Source organism: Electrophorus electricus, chromosome 22, assembly GCF_041902795.1.
Source record: "Electrophorus electricus isolate QZ-2024a chromosome 22, ASM4190279v1, whole genome shotgun sequence".
Classification (NCBI taxonomy): domain Eukaryota; kingdom Metazoa; phylum Chordata; class Actinopteri; order Gymnotiformes; family Gymnotidae; genus Electrophorus; species Electrophorus electricus.
Genome location: NC_137518.1, coordinates 11,319,738 through 11,328,668, shown reverse-complemented (window position 1 = coordinate 11,328,668; position 8,931 = coordinate 11,319,738). Strand labels below are relative to the sequence as shown.

Here is an 8,931-nt window from a genome sequence, read left to right as displayed (position 1 = left end):
AATTAATGCTAAACTGACTTCCTGCATCCGTGAATCCTGACATTATTATATCGAGGGAGAGGTGTTATTTATCCCACTACTGCTGTAGAGGTCAGAGTTCATTATCAGGTTGTTGGTGGATGGTTGAGTCGCTATAGCTGCACTGTGGAATTCCCCAGCAGGTGAACCCTGCATTTGCAGCTGTCGGACAGATTCAGATCAAAGCACTGATCCCAGACATGCTGAGGACATGTTGTACCTCTCACTCACGGTGAGGGATGCGAGTAAGCGAGTGTATTGTGGATATCTAAAGTAGTGCAGTGTTTTCTCTTTTTGCTCCAGCCCACCCGTGTGGCTCCCAGGTCCTGAAACCAAACCACGAAGGACTTGGTAACGACCTGAGGATCCCGTTCTGGCAGCAGGGAAACTGTTAAACTGTGCAGTGCAGGTACACTAGGACTGGATCTCACACCGAGCTTTCTTTCCACCTTCAGTTGGAATCAAACGCATAATCAGACATACCAAGGGCAGATCACACAGCCGATTATCTGATATACTAACTTGCCTGGTAAACCAGGCCACCAACCACAAGAGAACGGAGTTTATTACAGAGGCCGACTTGAGCTGACAAAGATCAGATTATGTAGCCTAATTGGCTTCCTAAGTTGATTCATTTACAGCTGGATGGGCTGTTTATGATTGCTGTTCCTCGGACCATCGTATTTTAAAGCAGGAGTGTGTGGAAGGTCATGTCTTTAACCTGGAACAAGTGCTGTGCAGAATCAGGTCTTCCGACGAGTGGACAACACTGGATAATTGGGCAGCATCATCATCACTGACACCACTCAGGATTAGTTGCTTAGCAACCTATTTGCAAAGATTGTTGTCATGGCTTCAAGTTTTCTGGATTCTCTCTAAAATGCTCTGCTGACCACTGATGGCAAGCGTGGAGGTGAAGGAGCAGGGGTGTGTGTTCTCTTCCTCTTTCTCTGTGTGCGGACATTACATTTACAGATGGCAAGTGCTCTTATCCAGAGGAATTTACTATATTTAGCAAAATGCAGTAAATGACTATATTCAGTATAGTGTGTGTGTGCGTGTGAGTGCGCGCACGTGTGTGTGTTTGCGGTCCCTGGGAACCAAACCTGTGATCCTGATGTTATCAGCACCATGCTCCACCTACTAAGCAAAATCTTACTCCAGTCTAGCTTTCAATACACATGTTCAAGGATTCATGCATGTATGTGTGTGTGTGTGTGTGTGTGTGTGTGTGTGTGTGTGCATATAAAATAATTATATGTATTTTTCTCTTTTTTAGGAACAGAATGAGTCCACCATGATGGGAAAACACTCAAAGACTTCCTGTTGTGATCAGAATTATAGGCAGACGTCACACTGCTTAGCTACAAGGATGCACAGATCAGAGTAAAGCCCCATACAGACAGTAAGAAGTGTGTGTGTGTGTGTGTGTGAGACATGCACTGCCATCCCTACATTAGCCTGCCAAAAACCATACACATTAACGACCCCAGCATGCTAATTTTAATCCTGATTATTTCCGCTGGATTAGTACGACAGAATAGGGGCTGAACTAAATGGTATTTGGCAGACATATTGCAGAAATCTCCCCTTTTGTTCCTATGTCTAATCACGTTTGACTCTGTCTGTGCGCTCCTGTGGGATGAGTGCTTTGATCTGAGAGCGTGGTGATGTGTTTAGTCCTGTATGAGTAGCAGCTCTATAGCCAAATCTACTGCCCTAGGTAATATTAACATTATGGTAGGTAATATTAATGATGATCAGTAATATTAATTATAGCCAGTAATATTGACAATATAGTCAATAATTACATTATGGCCAGTAATATTAATTATGGTCAGAAATATTAGCATTATGGTGAGTAATATTAACATTATGGTCAGTAATATTAACATTATGGTGAGTAATATTAATGATGAACGGTAATATTAATTATGGTCAGTAATATTAACGCAGCTGAGATAATGAGGGAGGTTGAGCAGAAGAAGGAAGGTTCATTATGCAGTTGTCATGGTGCAGCACAATAAACCTCCAGCCAATGAGAATTACTGGAAACTGCGATGAGTGTGGTTAAACAGAAACAGAAGTTAAAACAGAAGGTTAAACAGAAGACCGTACAAACAAGGTTTGCAAATGCATGTTCTGTGGCTAACTGGCTTCATCTCTGCTGTAAGATAACCAGCTCTGAGGACGACAGTGCTGCACTGGCTTCACATTCAGGATTCACTGGTTCCAGCAAGCTGAGAGATACTGGGTTAGGGTTAGAAGTAAGCAGTGGCACAGGAGGTTTCCACAAATCACCTGAGCTCAGTAAATGAAGTCTGTTTTCACACTGCCTCAATAAACCAGGTCTGTCTTCACACAGCTTCAATAAACCGGGTCTGTCTTCACACAGCTTCAATAAACCGGGCCTGTCTTCACACAGCTTCAATAAACCGGGCCTGTCTTCACACAGCTTCAATAAACCGGGCCTGTCTTCACACAGCTTCAATAAACCGGGCCTGTCTTCACACAGCTTCAATAAACCGGGCCTGTCTTCACACAGCTTCAATAAACCGGGCCTGTCTTCACACAGCTTCAATAAACCGAGTCTGTCTTCACACAGCTTCTATAAACCGGGTCTGTCTTCACACAGCTTCAATAAACCGGGTCTGTCTTCACACAGCTTCAATAAACCGGGTCTGTCTTCCCACAGCTTCAATAAACCGGGTCTGTCTTCACACAGCTTCAATAAACCGGGCCTGTCTTCACACAGCTTCAATAAACCGAGTCTGTCTTCACACAGCTTCTATAAACCGGGTCTGTCTTCACACAGCTTCAATAAACCGGGTCTGTCTTCACACAGCTTCAATAAACCGGGCCTGTCTTCACACAGCTTCAATAAACCGGGCCTGTCTTCACACAGCTTCAATAAACCGAGTCTGTCTTCACACAGCTTCTATAAACCGGGTCTGTCTTCACACAGCTTCAATAAACTGGGTCTGTCTTCACACAGCTTCAATAAACCGGGTCTGTCTTCCCACAGCTTCAATAAACCGGGTCTGTCTTCACACGGTCTTTTCAGTGTCTTTGTCTTCATGAGGGAGGCTCTTTCTCATTAGCTTGACTTACATTTGCTCTTGACCAATCAAAAAAATGGACCCAAATCAAATTAGCCAATGAAGTCTGCCTGCATAAATTCTGAGGGATTTATAGGAATGTGAAGCAGGCTAAATTGAAGGCTGAATTGAGTATAACTAAACCCTGACTGGACCCTGTGCGACTAAAGCCGGATGTGAGGTTGCCTTCCGTCTCTCAGTTCTGCCAGGGGTGATTTATCCTGACACCTGCCAGACTGTGTAACAGCCTCGTGTGTGTTGATCAACACCTATGTAGATTAACAACACCTAGGTAGATTATGGGTGCTGTTTCAGCATAGGGGTGCTACATATGCAAAGGCAGGAGTACTAAACGGTCCGCTTTCCAGAGTAAATATGAACAACGGTTATATCATTCTGGTTTGTAATTTGCACCATTTAATTCACGATTGCTTGCGGAAAATGGCAGACAAAAGCACACCGAATTTCTCTTGGAAACCTAATTAAGAGTAACGATAACGCGCACCGCACACAATGCGTGGGTTGTGATTGATTACCGTCTTAAAGAGACACAACCTCAGTAGACCGCTCATTTACCATCTAACCAAACCTACAAGCTCTCCTTACATCAAAAGCGTACTGTTTAAATCATTTAACTCCAGCCCGATGGCTCTTTCCATGTGGAGGAGCAATGAGAGACGAGTCCCTGCTACGCGCGGGAGACGCTTGTTTTGTTTTCTTTCCTCCTAAAAGAAAATGCAAACAGCTGTCAAGGTAAGAAAACAGGTATTGTGTCTGGTAGTTAGTGCCAGTTATTCGGATGCTTGGAAATCTCTGATGTGAAAAAACGGCAGCAATTAACAGAATCCCACATCATCCTATTATTCTCCCGTTTTAGATGGTTTCCGTTGGGACATTTCAAGTACTCAAATTACCTCAGGGATTAACCGCGGTTTAGAATGGGTAAGTGGACGTTAAGAGCGGTTTTCGTGCTCACTTTCCTACGCTCGTATAAAGTTGGGGGGAAACGGGAATGTTGCTTTTTTTCATTTTATCTTTATATTGGAGCCATTGTGCTCTATAGTTTGTTTGGGAGCAATGGGCGATAATTTAATATCGGAGCCATTATAAAGCGCACCTTATGAGCGTGTTTTGCCGTTTGTTCTTTGATGCCCGATTCACTATTGGGTATGTGCAACATCTTTAAATAACAAATGTGCGATTGTCTGACTCATGAACAAAAGTTCTCATTATTAAGCGTTTTTATCTTGTGCCGTGCCGGTTTACGACACGTCCCAACGTGCACCAGTACGTTAAATATCCAGTTTAGAGAGCCCAAATGCTTCGGCTTTATGTAATACTTTGTACATATGACTTTTCATTTTCAAATACGTAGTGACTTGTTTGCTCTTGAAACACACAAGAGTTTGTACATGTACAATATAGGTAAAACGACTCGATATTATGAACAGGGACTTCACATTTAGCTTACTCTATACAAGGCAGAGGTCTTATGAAGGTTAAAAGAATATTTCATCCAGCAATGCAGACTTGGCATTATTTGGATGTCAAAAAGAGTCCCCTGTTCGTCCATTTTGTTAGTAGGCCTATCGTAGGAACACACCCACACCCTGTTATTACTTATTAAACAACAGAATAGATTTTTCAGGGGAAACCCCCCCAAAACCGCATACTGTTAGAGGTGTGCTATCAACGGCACCACCATTTGAGATCCTTTGGTTCAGTGTTTGTACTGTTTTCGTCACCACTCTAAGCTCCACAAGCACCAGCTGCTAGACTGGTTGGGACATTTTAAACTTGCATCCACTTAAATTTTGTCAACTAATCTGTATAGTACTGTCCTAATTTACATGTAATTAGAACTTAGTGAGTACCTTTTAACACATAAATAAATAATCAAGCATGGAATTGAACCTTTACCCCAACTGAAAATTGTACAGAACCTGAAAATGTAGAGAGAGTGAGTAGATCTTATTGCCTGGCTGTGGTTGCTCGACAAATAAGATTAAAACCCTGCTTTAAGGCTTTACAAGATTCCAATATGCAAACGGATGCAAAATGATATGGTTGTCTTAAACCCATCAACAGAACGAAGCGTTAGCATTACATGGTCACAGGGACGTTATGGGATCCCCAGAATATCCACGTCTGTGTGTGCACAGAATTTGTTTCAAGCATGTCAAAAAGTTAATTACTCCTCACAGTCTCAAAATTTGTATCCAATTCCCCAGATACATTATTTAGCTAGTTAGCTAAGATATCTAGATTCCAGCTATGTTAGCTTGCTTGTGCTAGGTTAGTTTGATGGCTATCAAAGTAGACTTAATGTTTGAATCACCAGATAATGTTTTTCTGACATTACTTCATCTGTAAATGTTCCTGTCGTTTCTTGGTCATTCGTCATTTTATTTACTTGTTTTGGAAGTCTGTACAATATGAGACTAAAGTAATTGGCGTTAGCTAATTGGCTACACTGCTAGCATTAAGACGCTTAACAGGCTTAGTTTACTGTTTTCTTCCTCTTTGCGAATCTCACGGTTTTAATGTCCTTTTGCTTTTTATGGAAGCAAAACAAAATTGTGTGCCTAAAATATACAAAAAGCATATTTTGTAAATGGCTTCAGAAAGATTATTTATTTGGAGGAACAAGACTCATAAATTTGTAGAAAGCTTTCCTTGCAAACAAGGCAACCTGGAAGTCCATCATTTACTGACACTTTTGTCTGAACACAACTTGAGTAATTAAGGGTTAATGGTCTTGTTCAGGGGCCCAACAGTGGCAACTTGGCAGTGATGGGACCTGAACTGGCAACCTTCTGATTACAAGTCCAGTACCTTAAACGGTCCAGTACCTTAAACGGTCCAGTACCGTTTTTTTTTTTTTTCCTCCATTTCTATAAGGGCTATTAAAATGTACCTCAGACAAATTAAATGCTGTTCTATTAGCCTGTAGACCAGTGGGAGAAAATGTTATGTTGGGCACTGCATAATACTGTTTGGTCATTGCTAGTATTTGTTCATACTTTTGTTCATATTGGTTGATTTTCTATATTGCATTGAAGGACAGGCAGGGTAGAGTCTTGGGCATCCTTGAAGAGGTTTGGATTTAGATCCACACGCACATTCTCAAACACCACATATGACCTCACATGTATACTGTCACTCTGCACACCCCACTCTCTCTCTCTCTCTCTCTCTCTTTCTCTCACACACACACACACACTGGTTTGCGTCCCGATTGGATGACCAAGTATGACAAACCGCTGTAACAGTCACCACAGGGCAGGGGAGGGGCTATACTGGGTTACATGACAAGGTAGCCATGGAAACCCCACAAGGAGATGGCGTTCGGAGAGGGAGGCAGTATTTATAAAAAAAATAAAAATAAAAAAAATCTCAATTTTTTTATTTTATTTTTTTTTATGTCTGCTTGCAGTCCACCAGGCTTCGAGACAGCGCTGGAGTTCCAGCTGACTCGGACCAAGAAGCCTCTCCTACAGGCAGCCCCTGTGCTGTACTGCTGGACTGAAGCACTTTTCCGCACTGACCTCTTGGTCTTGTTTGTTTTCTAATGGAGGTTTTGAAAGCTGAGTATTTGGAGCATAAATACCATGTTTTGGGAATCAGCATTGCTTGGCCCCAGAACACCCAATTATACCCCCTAAAAAAGCTTTTGTCTTCAGATCAGTAGAACCTTGTGGTTAAGAGAAATATCTGTTGTGGTTCTGCTTCTAAGAAGCATGACAGTTTCGCCATCCTCACAGTCATCACTGCCTGGCTAATTCAGTTGGTAGCGCATGAGGCTCTTAATTGCAGGGTTGTGGGTTTGAGTCCCATGTTGGCTCTGATGTTGGCTCTCTGTCTTTATGGGGCAATGGTAGCTCTGTGCTTAAGGTACTTGTAGTTGGAAGGTTGCTGGTTCAAGCCCCACCACTGAGCACTGAACAAGGCCCTTAACCCTCAATTGCTCAAGTTGTACTCGGTCATAATTGTAAATTGCTTATCTTAAAAGCATCAGCTAAATGCTGTCATAAGTGTTCTCTCCAGTGTGGAGACTGTTAGAAACTGGTTCAAAGTGCCAGTCCTTCAGGTTCGATCTCCTCCAAGTTACCCTCTGTCCTCTGTAGCCGGATCTGGGGAAGTCAAGACACTGGCACGAAGGTAGTGAATCAAGAGAGTTCCACTTCATTGAGGAAAGTGAGGCATGTTCTAAGGGTCTACGTAGAAAGGAAAGAGACAAGGTTATTAAAGATTAGATGTTCTCTGCGTGAACGAGCCACGAGCTGTTCTTGTGCTTAAAGGAGACAAGAAGGGGGAGACAAGATGACTTCGGGTGACCAGCTCGCAGTCGAGCTGCCATGTCATGGCTGATCAGGCACCCAATGCGAGGTCTCTGCCCAAGACAGAAAGGCTCCAGTGTCTAACACTCTAAAGGAATCACATATCTGTATATAGAGCTTTCTCATACGCAGGCACCAAGGAAACATTAGAATGAATAATCACGGAGGTAGAAATGTGAGTTATGATGGCAGACAGCAGTGATAATAAACAGGGTCCACAAACAAGAATCAACACAATAATCAGGAGTACGGGAAAACATATGTTTGAGCCAAGATCCCCAAGGGCCGACGAGGTCAGTTAACCAACTGAAGCAAAAATCATTGGCTGGTGGAGGCTCAGCAATAGCGGGCTTCATGTGCGAAATGATGTCAGTAATGTTGTTATAGTAGCTAGGGATGTCAAGGCAACACGTTTCATTAATGACCTTGCAGATGCCTCCCTCCTTTGCCAAGAGGAGATCTAGGGCTAGGAAGTTCTGCAAGAGAGTGGTATGGATCTCCAGGGTAATGTTCAGCCAGGAGGTTGTGCCGGGATGAGTGAGCCTCCTGTGCCATGTCAAAATTTCATATTGACCAAAAAAACACACATGAATGCAATTAGCTTTCGCAGATGTGGGCAGGTGGATGTGTGTGGTGTGGAAATTTCATCTGTGGATGTGTAGCTGGCATTAACTAGCTAAGAGGAGGGTGGAGGGAAGAGTGTGGAGCGGCATCAGACACTCCGCCTCCATGTCGGAGGCACCGCCTCCAGAAGCCAAGGTGGTTTCACTCTGGAATGAAGCATGGCAGCCAAGTCTCTCGGGGTTGATGGCCGTGTGTCAGTCAAGGCTTCTGTGCACAGACCTCTATATTTATCTCTTTTAACCCCCCCCCCCCTTCCTCTCTCTTTCCTTCCCCCACTCTCTGGGCAGCCTGAGGCATCATCCACACCCCTCTTCCTGCCTGGCAGAGCACAGCTGGAAGAGCCTGATAACTCGCACCGCTACAGCCGTGTGTGCGTGTGCACGCGCGCGCTAGTACATATTTGTTTGTGTAAGGTAATGCAGTATAGTGTACTGCTTTTCCCCTCGCACACATACAGATGAATGCCATTTCTTTAATTATGTAAGGTAAGCAGGTCTGAGTCTGCAGCGTAATCTCTAGCACATTGGGTGTTATTGTTGTAATGGCCTCATCCTTGTATCCATTCTTCTCATCTCTGCCATCAGAGTCCTCTTGAGGGACCAGAGAACACAGGCCGTGTCTGCCCGTGCTGCGTTTTCTACACTGGAACGGCACTCGGCATGTTTTAGGCACATGGTGTGAAAGTAAACATACAATATAAAATAATCTGTTTTACTGTAGGCCTGTGGGATTGTGGGTGTGGATGGGGGTCGGGTGTGGTTGGGGGTGGGATGTGAGTGGGTTGGGCTTGGTGTGTGTGGGTGTTTTGTTAGCATTAGAGATTTGAAAGGATGTTATGACTGTCACTGTTA

General features: G+C 43.6%; 1 long non-coding RNA gene across 1 annotated transcript; it reads left to right on the top strand.

Annotated features, from left to right (window-relative positions):
* The first annotated feature begins 3,740 nt into the window (after positions 1-3,740).
* LOC145653118 (uncharacterized) lies at positions 3,741-8,762 on the top strand. The gene is made up of 3 exons (XR_014119449.1): positions 3,741-3,869; positions 3,994-4,058; positions 8,368-8,762. It is a non-coding gene; the product is annotated as an uncharacterized LOC145653118 (long non-coding RNA).
* Positions 8,763-8,931: the final 169 nt, after the last annotated feature.